Genomic DNA, 17,515 nt, shown 5'->3' with positions numbered 1-17,515 from the left:
GAGCATCTCACTCAGACCAATCCCCCGACCAATTCTTGCATTTCCCATGGTGAATCCACCTAATATACACATCCATAGATGCCATGGGCAATTTAACATTGCCAGTTCACCTAGCCTACATATTTTTGAACTGTGGAAGGAAACCAGAGAACACGGAACAAATCCATGCAGACACGGGGAAAATGTGCAAACTCCACACAATCGCCCGAGGGTGGAACTGAACCAGGTCCCTGGCACTGTGAGGCAGCAATGCTAATCACCCAGCCACCATGCCAATCTTTTCACTCAGAATGCATTTTCTTCCTCCAGAAGGGATTGATCATCAACCGTTAAAAGCACTTGTAAACAAAGCAAATCTTTTAACTAACTTTACGCTCAGAAGAAGACGCTGTAAATCATCCTCCTGGTTGGTGAGACCAGACACTTTAGAAGCCACTTCTCAAGTCAAGAATTACAGAAATTATCCCTAGGAGTATAAGGGTTACACCTGAAATGGTGACCTCCCCACCTCCTGATGCTGCCTGGCTTGCTGTGTTCTTCCAGCCTCCTGCTTGTCTACCTTGCCAATCTTAGCTAATTGATAGTGAGTTGAGAAAATCCCCAGTGAACCTCCTCACCTAGTATTTAATTGGTGTGTTGACAAGAAGGGGCATGTTCTCACCATCAGTCCAAGCTCCTGTTTAACATTTCAGAATGGAATGAGTCAATATTTAGACTGAAACTGTCTAGTGATAACAAACTTGATAACAATCATCCAGAGATAATTAAAAGGAATTACTACACAGACCTTGACATAATTCATCATTATTATTGTTATGTTTCATGAAGCAATTAGGAGAAAAGTCATTGGAAAAGATCCAATGGTACTTTGAAAAAGGAAATGAGAGTGATACCAGTCATTGCGTTGTATTGTTTCTCAAGTGTGAATCAACTTAAACTAATTCCATTACTCTAATACTTCCCTTGGAGATGTTTTAGCATGTTGATGAGACATAAGTGTGTGATAAAGAGCTTAACAGGTCAGCACTATTACTTCAATGATCACACCCACATGCAAATGTAATACTTAAATTTTAAAAAATATTTTATTTTGGATGTTATTGCTATCTACAACTGAAGATCAGAAGCAAAATGATCAGAATAGTTAGTACCCAGATGCTTTTTGCGTTGTGAAATGGCATTGGTAGAAACTTTTATGCATCTCATCCAGTAAAAGCTGTTGAAAATAGAGGTGGGAGGCAATGGCCTAGTGGCACTTTTACAGGGCTGTTAATCTAGAGACCCAGGTAATGTTCTGGGGATCTGGGTTCAAATCCCACCATGGCAGGAATTCAGAGTCTAACGATGACCATGAATCCATTGTCAGGAAAAACCCATCTGGTTCAATAATGCCCTTTAGGGAAGGAAACTACCTTCCTTACGTGGTCAGGTCTGCATGTGACTCCAGACCCACAGCAATGTGGTTGACTCTTAACTGCCCTCTGGGCAATTAGGGATGGGCAGTAAATGCTGGCCTAGCCAGTGATGCCCTCATCCCGTGAATGAATAAACAAAAATTGTCCATGTTCTACTGCAATCCTGAACTGAACTGAATGATTCATTGTCACTTGTATTTTATAGTGAATAATAAAGTAAAATGCAGTTTCAAATGTCAGCACAATCCTGTTCCATTTTGAGTTGCTTAAGAATAAAAAGAATGAAGAGATAGAATTGAAAGAGAGCCCATCTTTGTTTTGCTGATTCTGCCTTTAAGTCCTGAGTTAGCTCATCAGCGACACTTGCACAGCCACCCCTCCCCCATGGGATGAGGGTATCACTCTCTAGGTCAGCATTTATTGCCCTGACAGCAGTTAGGAGTCAACCACATTGTTGTGGGTCAGACAAGGTAAGGATGGCAGTTTCTTCCCTAAAGGTCATTAGTAAACTAGATGGGCTTTGCTGACAATCACTAATGGATACACAGTCACTATAAGTCACTTAATTCCAGATTTTTTTTCCCCCTCAACTTAATTCAAATTCCACCATCTGCCATGGCAGGATTCAAACCTGGGCCCCAGAACATTATCTGGATCTCCGGATTAATAGTGCAGTGATAATACCACTAGGCCACCACCACCTTCCCAATGGTGCTGCCTGCACCAGACCCACCAAGGTAGGAGTCACCACTCTACAAGTCCCATCTCTTCACCTCTGGGCCCACCTCACCACCACTGCCATTGATGCCGGGTCCCGTATTGAATCCACACCTGTCATGCAACCTTGTCAATACCCACAAATCTCCGGCTCTAGGCTATTGCTACTCGGAGCTGCCACACTGCCTCATTGACACACAAGAGACCCCGGCCCAAGCCTACTGTGACTGAAACCAGAGGTCCCTGGCTCCACAACCACCCCGCTGATGCCAGGAGTCCCCAGCTCCAGGCACACCACACTGTAGCCTGTTAGCCGGAGCCCCTAACCTAGGCCTACAGCAACCAGGAGTCCCTGACTCTGCTGCCAGACTAGGCTGCCACTAATTTGCCAGGAGTCCCACTCCGACTGCCCTCCTCCGAGATGTCACCTTCTCGGCCACTGCTTTAGGATGAAGCTGAAAAAGGGAAGGGAAAGAAATAAAATAAAAACGATAAAGAAGAAGGAAGGAAGCAGCTGGTCTGGAGTGGATGTAACCACCCTGTGAGAATTACACCAAAGCAAATTTGAACTTATTTATTTCAAATGGGTCTCCAATAAAATAGTGGCCTGATGTGGACGTTTTAGAAAAAGGACAGAATTAGCTTGGATTTAATTAATGCATTTCATGACCTTGGGGTAAACTAACATTGGTCACAGCCAGTAAAGTGAGCTGATTATTGTAAGACTTGACACCATTCAGGATAAAGTAGTTTACTTGATCCACACCTTATCCACCAATTTAAATGTTCCCTTCCTCCACCAACCCATACAGCGGCTACACTGTGTACCATATACAAAATGTACTGCAACAACTCACCAGACTTCCTTCAGCAACACTGCCCAAACCTGCAGCCAATAACATCCAGAAGGACAATTATAGCAGAGACCACCCTCATCTGCAAAAGCCCCTCAAAGCGATATGCCATCTTGACATGAATTCATGACACCATTCCTTCATTTTTGCTGGGTTCTGGAAATTTCCTTCAAGACTGCACTTTGGTTCATGGTAGCTGAACTACAGCAGTTCAAGATGGCAGCACACCACCATCTTCTCAAGAGCAATTCAGAAAATAAATGCCAATCTTCCAAAAAAAACTTAGACAAAGCAATAATTCACAAACATTAATGTGAAAATGGCCAAATAATTTGTGATGGGGAAAAAAAAACATTCAATTGTGCATGATCCTTCAGGATCCAAAATTGATTGTGCTCTCTCACCTCCAACCTGTCTCCATCACAGCCTTTCCTCCCCTTAGAATCACAGAACCCCTATAGTGTGAGCCCATCAAGACCACACTGACATTTTGAAAAATATCCCACACAATCACCCTGCATTTCCTATGGCTAATCCACCTAACCTACTCATCTTTGGACTGTGGGAGGAAGCCCATGCAGACATGGGAAGAATGTACAAACTCCACACAGGTGGTCACCTGAGGGTGAAATCATACCCAGGTGACTGGCACTGCGAGGCAGCAGTGCTAACTACTGAGCCACTGTACCACCCTTTCCTATTTCATTGGTGTTGCCAATTCACAGACAGTTCACAGCCATTCCTGTCTCTTCTTTCCACTGTCCAAGTATGGACTCATACCAGTTCCTTTGCTCCACTAATTCCCACTATGCTGAAACTAAATTCATTCTCTAGATGCTTGCTGTAACTGTTTTCTGTTATTAAAAAATGCCTTTATTCAAATAATGATGAGATGAATTTGATACAAGTATTCTACCGTTAATAAGAATAATCATTAACTTTTGCTAAATTCCATCTGTTTCTGGGCTTTGACATTTCACCTTGACTGATGTCTGCTCCGAAATAATTGAGTGAAACTCAAACTTATTTGTAAATGTACTATTGAGGTGAATGAATCAGTTTAGGATGTGTTCCAGTTCTTGAGAACATTTTGAAGAGTGAGCTAGCCCTGGCAGGATAAACATTAACTTACCCCGCATGGCATCGATTCAAATTAAATGAAATAGTCTTACCTCACAGTGTGACTATGAGTGGAATTTTCATTATTGGAGGAGGTGAGAAGAATGGCAAGGGGTGAACTGGTTGAGTGAAAGTCAAAACAAAGTCTCATTGTCAAGATAACGTTTTGTAATTATGTTCTTTGATTTCAAAAGGTGAATTGACTTTCCTGACTGCAAGTGTCTGCACTCACTAGTATCTCATTAAAAATGTAATTCACTGGAATTAACTGGGCCTTGCCAATGAAGTTCTCCCCATCTCCTCGTGGGTCTGCTCTTGGGCCTGGTCAGGCTGGCCATTTACAGGTCCAGGCAGTGGGCCATAGAGGGGTCCCTGGAGAAGGAAAATGCAGTGTCGACCAATATCTTCGAGGTTTTCAGGGAGAGGTGGGCACCGCAGGGTGTGGAGTGTTTTCTTTCCCCCTCCAATTCTATTTTGGTTTAATCCCTAATCTCCCCTTCACTTTTTTGTTCACTTAGGCATTGCCCTTGATAAGCAGGGCACTGCTTGTCACTGACCACTAGGGTGTTTTTACTTCCTGGCAGTGTAATAGGAATAAAGTTTGTTGCACTCGATGTTCCTTCACTGTGTCCTACACCTACACGCACATGACACGGATGCTGGGGAGAAATAAGCACTCACTGCTGTTTGGCAGTAGTGTGGGGGTGGGGGGAGAAAAAACTTATATATATAACCAGGAGATCAGAATCTCACCAGAAGAACTGACATTGAGTTGACTGGCCAAAAATATATATATTTATAATCAGGAGATTAGAATCTCTTCAGTTAGAGAAAAAAAGGAAGAAAAAAACTTCTCCCAGTCTGGAAATCCATCATAGCTAACTGCATATTTTAGGCATGTACCTGGCAATCTTCAATTCTTCTTGGGCTTCAGGATAAATGTTGCTGCTTCATCATTAAAATAATATGGCTTTAAATGATCATTACATGGTACTGCATGTGAGCTCCCGAAATGCACTCAAAGAGAAGAAGACAGACCATGTTCATGGCCTGAAGTCCATGCTAAAACAGTAACAGTGAACAGGAGAGAGAGTCAGTGTGGCAAGGGTGGAGTGTTGTCCAGGATTAGGGCCCTGTCTGTCCAAGTTAGTTGTTATGAAGATGTGGGTGTACGGTATCATTAAGATAGTTAAAAGCAAGCAGAACTACCTGACAGCACAAGAGTTCTGAATGAGGTAACAATGTAACACTTTGTTGAAAACTAGATTAGCTGGGTTGCCTGGAGATGACAAAAACAAATCCAAATTTGGCCAATCAGTTTAAATTATACCCCAAACATATCAACCTGCAATCAAGTTTGAATTTAGTATATTGACAATCTTAAAAACCAATGACACAATCCGTGCTTTGCAGGTATAAGAATAGGAAAACCTGAACAGTTGAAGCAGAACTGCCAAGCCACCAGCAGCTGCAGAATGCCCAGAGAATAGCTGTCTTAAAGGTACCTTTATCGATCAGTGACCTGTGAAAACAAAATCCCTAAGAAGAAAAAAGAAGATTGAGGGAGAGAAGATTCAACATCTAACTGGTTTTGAAAACTTAAATTTATGGTAAATCTTAATTGGAGATGGCCAGCAGTTTATCGGACTAGTATTGTAGATGGAGAAGGTAAAGGATAGGTTAGAGGAAGGAGTTGTAAATAATTGTGACTTAATTATTCTCTGTTATACTTTAAGAAATAAAGTTATTATTTTAACTTTAACTAGTTCTTGGCCTCTCGAATTTTCGCAGATTACAGCATGGGATAAATCTTTTCTGTGTTGCTGGTTTAAGTTAAGAAGGAGGGTTTACCCATGTCGTAACATAGTGGACATCCCAGAATGAATCAGTGCATATTCTTTTATAATGTGACAAACCTTCACTGAACACAAATACACAAGTCTGTAGTTTTAGTTTGTAAAATTGAAGTTTATTACAAAAATGAAAGAAAAATGTAAACAAATAAACCAAACCATCTACATGTAACACAGTTTAAATGACTTCAAAAGCATATGGCTAAACAAAGTATCAGCTAATCCCCAACACAATCAGTTTACAGCTACTCAAAAGCCAGAGAAATTTCCTTTTCCCACTAAATCTGTAGGTTTGACTTATTTGTGTTTTCTTCAATTCCTGACCTGTGAACTGCAAAGCTTTTCCTTGAATTTTCATATAACTAAATGTAGACTTTCTCAGTTTTGAATAACCAATGCATAGTTCCAAGTCTGGAGATTTTATAAAACGCATTCTTCCACTGAAGTAACTTTTCCCTTAACCATTCTGAACAATCTCCTTTTCTCAAGGAGAAACTATACACTTGTCTTACTTCAAATAGGTCTCCTTCAAACTGCTCAAAGACTGTCCAATCACTAGGAGATTTTTAAGCTAAAATCAATCCTTGACAATTCTAAATTCGAAAGCAAGCTGTGTTTTTCAATGGGTTCTCCTTCCTGACATAAATCATCACAAGACAAACAAACTTCCACTAATGCTTCAGGACACCATTCAGACAGTCTCTGACACATACCAATTTAAAGTCATTGTTCTGGAAATACTGACCTAAATCCTCTTTACAAAATGTAGACTAAAATCCATATGCCACTAGTTTGAAATCCATCCTCTCAAAAAGTTATATCAATGTAAATAAATTGCACATCTGTCGTCACACACTTGATCTATAGATGTTGCTGAAGTTTCTTGTAACTGGCAGAGGAGCAATGTTGTAGGCACCTCAAGATCCCAGGAGGTTGTTTCCCCTATCTGCCAGCAGCTGGACAATTAACTGCAGCCTCAAGTGCATAGTGGCAATCCCATACCAGTTGCCTAGGAGGTAACAATGGCCCTCAACTTTCATACTTCCTTGTTTTAGGGAGTTACTGGGGAATTTCACAGTGATACTCTCATAAATGTATCTTGAAGGTGACTGATGTTCTCTTCACTAAAGTGCACTGAGCTGTGTACCTGCCTTTGGACGCAGTATATCAGGCAGCCAAAGCAATCAGGGGTTGTTGCCATTGTAGGATTTCCACAAGCTCAAGGAACAACCATTGAGAACAGAGCACCCAAGCAGATGTTCCACTACCTTTTTACACTGATTATCTGGAAATGCTCCAGCCAAATATTTCAAGTCTGAACATAGTCTGGGGAGTTATCATAACTCTTATTTTCAACAGCACTACAGTTGGCTGACGTTTTTAGTGCCCCCTTGTCACAAACAGGACTGGCCTTCCAGAAACAAGTGCTATCCCCTACAGACATGTTGCTGATGCCTGTCAGGGAGCTTCAGACAGACACCAAGGAGAGGAACATGTTCCCACATGGGCCATCATTGAGCGTCATCCTAACATTCAGCAATATCACATCCTTTCACCATTGTAGGGTCAAAATCCCCAAACTCCCCTAACAGGACTATGTGCATCGCAACTTCAGTAATCAGCTCTCCACTAACTTCTCCAGGCAAATTACGGATAGGCAATAAATGATGGGCAAGCCAGTGACAAGAATTAAAAGAAGTTGAGCTCATTTAGCTGATTAGTTTTATGTGAAGACTGCCACTCGCTCTTCACTACATTGTCTTTGCATGAAATGCACACGATTGTAGCTGCATTGCATATCCAGAGGTTTTTCTGGGAGCTGGTGTGGAGTATTTTGGACCTTACCTCAAGCAAGGAGGGTTCAGATTAGGGTATTTTCACCCTTAAAATGCTCCTCAGTTCTTTCACATTCTGTCTGATCATAAAACTCCTACAGTGTGGAAACAGGCCATTTAGCCCAACAAGTCCACTCCAACTCTCCAAAAAGCATTTCGCGTCAGATTCACCCCATTCCTGTAACCCTGCATTTCTACCTAACCGATACCTCCCTCAAGATTGGGATATAGACAGACTCTAACCTCCCATCTTTGATACATTGTCTGAGCTGAGATATCACCTTTTTGTTATAAAACCTTAATTATCTTGAGAATGTGACTTAAAAAAAGCTCTGGGATTTATATATTAATGAACCAAAACCTCCAACCCATTCTGAAAGGTGAAAGACTTAACAGCAATCGGGGTTTGTTCAATATATCATTTTAATTGCATGACACTGTGATCTTTAGCTATAAATTCTATGTCTTATGGTCCTGCCCCATGAGTTATCTGATGAAGGAGCAGTGATCTGAAAGCTAATACTTCCAAATACACCTGTTGGACTCTAACCTGGTGTTGTGTGCTTTTTAACTTCATCTCAGCAGTGCATTGCCAACCTTCTGTTCTGAGAAAGTTTCACCTGGGCTGTGGAGATCCCAAACAGGGAAAAGGACTTTCTTTCCAGCATCCTGCAGAGCCCAGCAACATTTCACTAGTGTCTCTGGTGTTGACAATGGTGTCATCGTAGGCCCAGTGCCCTCACTCTAATCTCATCGGACAAGGACATTGTTCTTGTAAACAATCTCCAGAGTCTTGACAGCAGTCCCCAAATGGCAACTCTGTGTTTCAATGTATTATGAGGCCAGCCTTGGACACACACATTGCTGATAATGTGAGACAATAAAAGGGCTCTGATGGAAGACTAGCTTTGTCTGCTGATGAGAGATTCCAGTCCTTTCACTTCAGACAACTATGTCAGCAGCTAGCCCCTTAATGAAACTACAGCCAATGTTACAACAATGGAATTGAATATATATTTACAGAATTTCAGACACAATACTTGTCGTGAACACCCATGCCATCTACGTGTTGTCGAATCAGCTTTATTTTTTGCCTCCCTCTATACCTTGGAGCTATCCTGGCATCTGCAGCTGAAGTGGAGGGAACCTGCTAAATTGTACGCCCTAGTTCCTGCGGTAAACTTGGCAAGGGTCCTGACCTGCTGATGGGTTCCTATACCATTGCAGATGTACCTACCTGGGCCTGACTTCCTACAGGCATTGGGGCCATTGGCAGAGGGGAGGTGGGCAGGTAGGGCACCTCTGCAGTGCCCTAAGATGTAATTACTGGAGTTTTTGTCTGTTACTCCTCCTCACCTGTGGGTGAATGGTGCCACCTGACTGTCTGCTTGAGGTGAAGGAGCACTTTGAGTAAGGTCAATGTGCCTTGTCCCTTTCTTGCCTTGCCATTGGTGACAAGTACCCACAACTAGAGCGATGGTTTCAAATTCATGTGGGCAAATCAGGAAACTACTGAGTACCCTGCTCGAGCTGGATCTCCAAGACAGCCGACACCCTTTCCATAGTGACAGCCAATGCATTTACATGCAGGGGCCACAACAGTAGACAGAACATGAATGGCCTCCTCCAATTTTTGGTGTAGTCTAGTGACAGCCTCTGGTATCACTGACTGATGCTCCCCGCCCTGTTTGCATTTTGGCATATAGTTTATGGCTGAGTACTGAGGCTCATCATCTGTTTGGGCTCAGTAGGTACCTGTCTCCAGAGGATGTCCAAGTGTCAGAGATCTCAGACACCAATTCGTTTCCCCAAGCCTATTCTAGGTAGTTTGTTTTTATTCATTTACAGGATGTGTGCATCTCTAGGTTGGCCATCCCTAGTTGCCCAGAGGGCAGTTGAGAGTCAACCACATTGCTGTGGGTCTGAAGTCACATGGGGGCCAGGTAAGGATGGCAGTTTCATCCTTAAAGGGCATTAGTGAACCAGATGGGTTTTTCCCAACAATTGGCAATGGATTCATAGTAATCATTAATCTCTTAATTCCTAATTTTGATTGAATTCAAATTCCACCATCTGCCATGGCAGGATTCGAACCTATGCAGCCAAGACATTACCTGGGTCTCTGGATACCACTGGACCATCACCTCCCCTTAAGGTGATTCATTGCCACAGAGCACAGTGGAGGTTGGGGCGTTAAATGTAGTGGACTCACAGATAAGACCTCTGCTGGTGAATGCCATGATGGTTTCTCCTCTGAGATGTCAAGAACAGCATGCTCAGAGATGCCCAGGTAGCGTTAGAACATTGACCGCATGAGATGGTCATCAGCCCTTCAGTGCGCATTGTGTACTGAGCTTGCAGGTAATTGTTCGATCAGACCAGCAGTGACTCAGTGATGTCCCAAGGTGTCAACTTGATGTAATCAAATGGTGCTACTGAACTTTGAGGAGTATGGGAGAGTGTTCATCTTCTTCCTGCTCTGTCTCCGGATCCCTTTATACTGACCATAGTCACTGACTTGCTCTGTAAACTCAGCCCAAACCTCCCGGCTCTAAAGAGAGGGCTTCCTGCTGCCAGGCCTGTGGGTGGAGTTGGGGAATGACACAGGCTCCAGCTGCAAACTTGCACTGAGGCCTGTTTGAGTGGTCTTAAAAATGGCTCCTGAACCTTTGACCCAGAAGGTCCTGACAGAGGCAAAGTCTTCATCTTCAACCATGCCATAGTCAAGTCACAAAACTGCTCACATGCATAAATAATGAGCCCAAAATTTGGTGATCGTGCAAGGAAACCTAACCCAGGCCCTGACCGAACTGATGACCCCTCATACAGCTGGCACAAGAATTATAGTCCAAGATGGAAAACTCACCCAATGCTCATTTTCATGTTGTTGAGCTGTAAAAGTATGAGGTAACTAGTTGGGCTGGCTGTGTGATCCATGATGGAATCCATCATACATAATGTGCTTATACTTTGGACAGCACGCAGACAGGAACTGTATTACACAGCATGCAGCTGTGGCAAATCCTGGGATAAGACCATAAGACATAGGAATGGAAGTAAGGCCATTCAGCCCATTGAACCTACTCTGCCATTTAATCATGGCTGATGAGCATTTCAACTCCACTTACCCACACTCTCCTCGTAGCTCTTAATTCCTTGCGAGATCAAGAATTTATCAATCTCTGCCTTGAAGACATTTAACGCCCCAACCTCCACTGTGCTCCGTGGCAATGAATTCCACAGGCCCACCACTCTCTGGCTGAAGAAATGTCTCCTCATTTCCGTTTGAAATTGACCCCCTCTAAGGCTGTGCCCACGGGTCCTAGTCTACCCGCCTAAAATAAACAACTTCCCAGCATCCACCCTTTCTAAGCCATGCATTACTTTGTAAGTTTCTACTAGATCTCCCTTCAACCTTCTAAACACTAATGAATACAATCCCAGGATCCTCAGCTGATCATCCTATGTTAGGCCTGCCATTCCAGGGATCATCCATGTGAATCTCTGCTGGACACAGTCCAGTGCCAGTATGTCCTTCCTGAGGTATGGGGCCCAAAATTGGACATAGTATTCTAAACGGGGCCTAACTAGAACTTAATAAAGTCTCAGAAACACATCGCTGCTTTTATATTCAACCCTCTTGAGAGAAATGACAATATTACATTTGTTTTCTTAATCACGAACTCAACCTGCAAATTAACCATTTGAGAATCCTGGACTAGCACTTCCAGCTCCCTTTGTACTTTGGTTTTATGAATTTTCTCACTATTTAGAAAATAGCCCGCGCCTGTACTCTTTTATCCAAAGTGCAAGACCTCACATTTGCTCACATTAAATTGCATCAGCGATTTCCTGGACTACTCTCCTACACTGTCTAAATCTTTTTTCAGCCTCTCCACCTTGTCAGCTGTTCCAAAAAGCCATCCTCCAAGCATTCCATGAATACTCTTTCTTTGGATCCACTGGCAAAATTACTCACCTAGTCCATCTGCATATTGAAGTCCCCCATGATCACCTTGACCTTGCCTTTCTGACATGCCCTAACTATTTCCTAGTACATCTTGTGCTCTTGGTCCTGACCATTGTTAGGAGGTTTGTACATAACTCACATTATGGTTTTTTTGCCTTTGTGGTTCCTCAACTCCACCCACACAGACTCCACATCCTATGTCCTTGGATGTTTAACTGCCAGTCCTGAGCCCCCTACAACCACATCTCTATGATGCCTACCACATTATAATCATTCACAATGATTTGTGCCATTAATTCATCTACTTTGTTACGAATACTACAAGCATTCAAGTAAAATGCCTTAGTGCTAACTCTCTTTCTATTATTAGAGAGATTGGAAATCATAAGTCCTAAGTTATCCTTCCTTTTTGCTGCATTCCTCGTCTGCCTCAAGCTTAAACCCACCTGCACAAATGCTAATCTGCTGCTTATCTTTCCCTGTCACTTTTGCTTTCCTTTACCCCCCGATTTAGAAGTGTAAAGTCCTGCTGAACACCCTATTTATCCTTTTTGCTCAAACACTGATTCCAGATTGATTCAGGTGAGACCGTCCCAATAGTACAGATTCACCCCCCAGTTCCAAAACTGATTCCAATGTCTATGAAATGGAATCCCTCTTTCCCACACCAATCCCTTAGCCAAGAGTTTACTACCCTAATTTTCTTGTCCCTGTGCTAATTGTCACGTGGCTCGGGCAGTAATCCGGAGATTATGACCCTTGAGGACCTGTACTTCAATTTCCTTCCTAGTGCTTGATAATCCCCAAACAGGTCCTCCACCCTAGCTTTGCCTATGTTGTCAGTCTCAATGTGCACCACAACAACTGGATCCTCCCCCTCCTGCTCCAATATCCTTTCAAGCTGGTCGGAGATGTCCTGCACCCTGGTACCGGGCAGGCAACACACCATGCGGGACTCCCAATCCAGCTCGCAAAGGATGCTATCCCCCTAATTATAGAATCCCTTATAACAACTACTTGTCTTTTTGCTCTCCCCTCTTGAATGGCCTTCTGCACCATGGTGCCGTGGTCAGCTGGCTCATCCTGTCCACAGCCCTTTGCCTCATCCTTACAGGGAGCAAGAATCTCATACCTGTTGGACAAAGTCAAGGGCTGAGGTTCCTGCACTCCTGAATTCAGAGTTCCCCTATCTGCCTCACTTACAGTCACACCCGATTGTCCCTGAACACTTACTGAATTTGAATTTCTTAATCTACTGGGCATGAAGATATAAAAAAGACCTAAGGGGCAACTTTTTCACGCAGAAGGTGGTATGTGTATGGAATGAGCTGCCAGAGGATGTGCTGAAGGCTGGTACAATTGCAACATTTAAGAGGCATTTGGATGGGTATATGAATAGGAAGGGTTTGGAGGGATATGGGCCGGGTGCTGGCAGGTGGGGCTAGATTGGGTTGGGATGTCTGGTTGGCATGGAGGGTCTGTTTCCATGCTGTACATCTCTATGACTCTATGACTGCTTCCTGAAACAAAGTGTCCAGGTAAGTCTCCCCCTCCTGGATGTGCTGCAGAGTTTGAAGCTCAGATTCCAAATCTTCAACGCTGATCCGGAGTTCTTCCAGCAACTAACACCTGCTGCAGATACATTTGAAAAAATAGTTCATTAATATGAAGCAATACTGTCTCTTTAAAGATTTTACCATTTGGTGTCATACCAGATTACCATCCTCAGTAAAACCAGGAATGGATAGGTTTAAGTTTGAAATGCTTAACATTTTAATGTCCCACATTATCCAAAGCCAGTTCTCCTCAGGGGTTAAAATTGTGCTTATGAAACAGTGGCAAAGAAGCAACAGTTAGCTATCTCAAGACAAGTATGAAGCTGTTTATCTTCAATTTCTAGATTTTTTCCTTTGTCATGGACGCCTCCTCAAAACCTTAAACTTCTTTACCATGTTCATAATGTCCACAGAATAAGACAGGAATTTTTTAAAAATTACAGCTGTTTGTATGGAATGCTAGCCACCTGCGCAGACATTGGCAGGAAAACAGCAAGCAGTTTTGGACATGTTCAGTTACCGAAGGGATAGGCAGATCAGGAATGTAAATATGTGATGAAAGACTGATATGTAATGGAGAATCTATATTTCACTCCACATTCGCACTAGTTGGGTCCTGAAAGAGCCATGCTCAATCTGAATCAGACTGCAACCCATGTCCTAGCAGAAAGGGTAAAGAGGATTTTCACTAAAAATTTATAAAGAACTTTGATGTCGGTAAGGATCCAGAGAAATTAATGAACGTCTGAAGATAAAGGAAATAGGTGATGAGAGTTATGATCAGTCCAAGGAATGGAACAAGGGGAAGCTAACCATTCAGAAACAAACAGAACAATACAGCGGTACTGTTCTGGATGTGGATGTCCCAAGTGGATGACTGACCATCTTAAAAGCCACGATTAAATGGCAGAGTGGACTCAATGGGCCAAATGGCCTTACTTCCACTCCTATGTCTTATGGTCTTATGGTCTTAAAACCCCTGGACTGTGTTCAGACAGTGATAGCAGAAGCACCCCATGAACAACAGCACACCCACTCACAAACCACCTCCCCTGAACTAAGTACTGGACTGTATCAGTTTTCAATATAACTACCTGGTTGAGTGAGGATGCCATGTAGGCTGCTGGGCACATGCTGTCGGTATTAGATTGACATCTTGGTGTGCCCCTAGGAAAGGTCATTACTGACAAGCCCTCTGTGTGTCTGCACTAAACAGCATCTCAATATCTTGTCTTTAAAGAATTTTCCTCTGTCTGAAGTGCCAGCACTTTAAGAGGCATGACACAGCATGGTATGGCAAAGCAAGGTTTGGACTCTGTCAGCATGCCAGGAGATGTGAAGTGAACAAGTACTAATAGACCAGGCGAAGAAGTCCTATAATACAGCCTTATTAATCGTGTGAGCTGGGGACCTGTTCCTACACACAAAGCGCCCCTCAAATTCTCCCAAACACAATTTCAGAATTCATGCTGCCTTTTCACCACCACTACTCCAATGTATATTCTGATCTTTATTTTGCTCCAACATTACAAGTGTGTGATAAATGCAATTTCCCATCATCTTCCTGCAGATTAGTATGTCTCCATCCTTCTCACCAGTGGTGGTCTAGAGATTACATTGGTCAGAGACAAACAAAAACTGCAGATGCTGGGATCCAAGGCTTGCTGCATTCTTCCAGAAGCCTGCTTGTCTACCTATAGATTACACTGAGCAATGTTATTATGATTGGACTCTTTACGTTCTCTTACTCAACAAAAGTAATTTTAACTTTGAAGTGTCTGGGACATCTTATTTCTTCAGCACTACAGTCCTTTTCTGAACCAAACACCTGGGTTTTCTGAACAGTGGCAATTTCATGCAGAGGTAGGGTGTCTCATGCAGATTGCCATTGCATTCCTTCCTTTTTTAGGAAACAAAAGAGATCGCATTTCTGACAGGAGAATCTTGTCAGGGCTCGTTCAGAAATGCGGAGTTGTGCATTCCTTCTGTCAGGTCCTTTGTAGTGTAGGATAGTCAGATGGAGACAAAACACACACCCTTTTGTATAGCAGACAGTTATAATAATCTGGCATTTAAAAGTCCAGCCTCACAGGCAGCCATTCTGACAGCTGTGACCAACATATGGTAAGTACGAGGTTAGGGTGTTGGGAGGATAGAGTCCAAACTAGGTAGGGGAGTATGGTACCAGGTAAGCAGATAGCCAGGTCAGTTGGGTGTAAAATAGATAAACAGTCATTTGGAAGGGGGGAGAGTGACAGTTACGTAGGGAGCCAGGAAGTAGGGCACCAGGTGAAGAGGATGGCAGAAAAGTAAGATGCCAGGTAAGAAGAGTGTCAAAGGGAAAGGAGGCAATGAGCCTAGGTAAGTGTTGGAGTGTTTAAGGGCAGCTCGAGATGGGTGGGAGATATCGGGTCCAATGCAGGCTGGGAGGGAGGTGTCCCCATTCCTGATGATGCAGTTTAAACTCTCCCCAACAGCAAAAGTTTTCAAGATGGCGACGGCAGGAGGATAGGAAGTATTCTGACTCTGGGCCCATGTGCTCCTGCTCGCCTGGCCGGCTGCATTCTTCTTTGTTTACTTTTTGTTTTTTTCCTTCTTTTCTCTTTTGTATCAGAGTTCAGTTTCTTCTTTTCTGCAGCTGCGGTGGAGATGTATGTTGATTCCTCATGGCCATGGCTTAGTTGGAGGTTTCCTTGTCGATGGGTCTGGTCTGATCCTCCTGGCAGTGGTGGTGTAGTGGTTTCAGCAGTGGCTATAGTGGTGGCAGGATAGTGGCTCAGGTTCATTCCTCGTGGCTATAATGACAAGGTGGTGGCTTTGCGCAGTGTGTGAAGTAGCAATGGTTTGAGCGATCTCTTCAGCATCAGCAACTTAGTGGGTCCGGTCTGTCCCTTTTTGCTCTGGCTTCAGTGTTGGCTTCGGCGGTGACAGAGGGGCGGGCCCGGTCTGGAAATGTTTGCTTTGGCGGCCTCAGGAGCAGCTTCAGAGACTTGTAGCCACTCCAGGATCCCAGGACCCTTGGAGAGAACAAAAGGTGAAATTTGTCCTAACTTGTCTCAATTATTTCTTTCTATAATTTCTTTAATTAAAATGGTGCCAAATTGTGGTGACTTACACACATCTCACTGTATTTTCATAAATACATGTGACAATAAATTGCTATTCTAAATTCCCCACAAAGAATTCAATTCAGACACCATCCAGACATTCCATTCATGTTGCACAGATGCCATCTTGCCTGGTGCCCAGTAGGTAAAAACAATGACTGTGCCCAGTATCCCAGGAATCTAAAGTCCTCCCTGCTACACCATCTTGTATTTCTGCCCTCACTCACATAATTTATGAATTTCAACAGAGATTAATAATTGAAAATTTTTGTCCAGACTTAGAGGATATATCTGTCTTTTAAGAAGTGTAGCTGTACACATTTTGTTCATAACACTCACATCTTTGCTTGAGAAAGTTTTGTTTGCTATAAACTTGTTCTTTCTTTATTACCTAAGGAAATTAGCTCATTTGTTTCTGATACTGAGCTACCATACAGTTTGATATAATGACATAAATGTATAATTGGCAATAGCACTCCACTGGTTGTGACCAGTGGAGGCATAAGACAAAAAAGGAATTAGTTGACTCTGCTAACTATGTTGTAACAGTATGAAGAGCACAAATTCCATGATTAAGAGATTAAAATGCATTACTTAACATGAAAGAGGAAAAGGAAGTGAGTCCAGGATGACTCACTTAAAGCATGATACTACTCTCAAAACGGCTCCTCCTTTGATGACTTTGCACACATAGGAAAAATATAGTGATGTAATTAATCATTGAGAAATCTAACAACACAGTGCCAATGCAAATGTATTACTGTTAACTTATATGAAGATTCCCTGTTAACTGTACATAAAATTGAAGATTAAAGACAAAACTATCAGAAGCAACAGGAACCAGTTTATGTGTTGTATTCAGATTTTCAGAAGGTATTGGACAAGGTACCCCACAAAAGGTTTAATCATGCGAGCCCATGGTGTTGGCATGACTGGAGAATTGGCTCACGGCAGAAACAGTGAATGGGAATATGGGATTTTTATACAGGTTGGCAACCGGTAACCAGTGGAGTTCCACAGGGATCAGTGCTGAGACCGAAACTTGATTTGGAGATCCCGGTGTTGGACTGGGGTGTACAAAAGTTAAAA

At 42.9% G+C, this 17,515-nt stretch overlaps 1 pseudogene; it reads right to left on the bottom strand.

Annotated features, from left to right (window-relative positions):
• Nucleotides 1-282: 282 nt before the first annotated feature.
• On the bottom strand, nucleotides 283-482 carry LOC140453739 (small nucleolar RNA U3; annotated as a pseudogene).
• Between the last annotated feature and the right edge of the window lie 17,033 nt (nucleotides 483-17,515).

The sequence above is a fragment of the Chiloscyllium punctatum genome, chromosome 27 (genome assembly GCF_047496795.1).
Source record: "Chiloscyllium punctatum isolate Juve2018m chromosome 27, sChiPun1.3, whole genome shotgun sequence".
Taxonomy (NCBI): Eukaryota; Metazoa; Chordata; class Chondrichthyes; order Orectolobiformes; family Hemiscylliidae; genus Chiloscyllium; species Chiloscyllium punctatum.
This window is presented reverse-complemented; position numbering and strand designations above follow the sequence as displayed.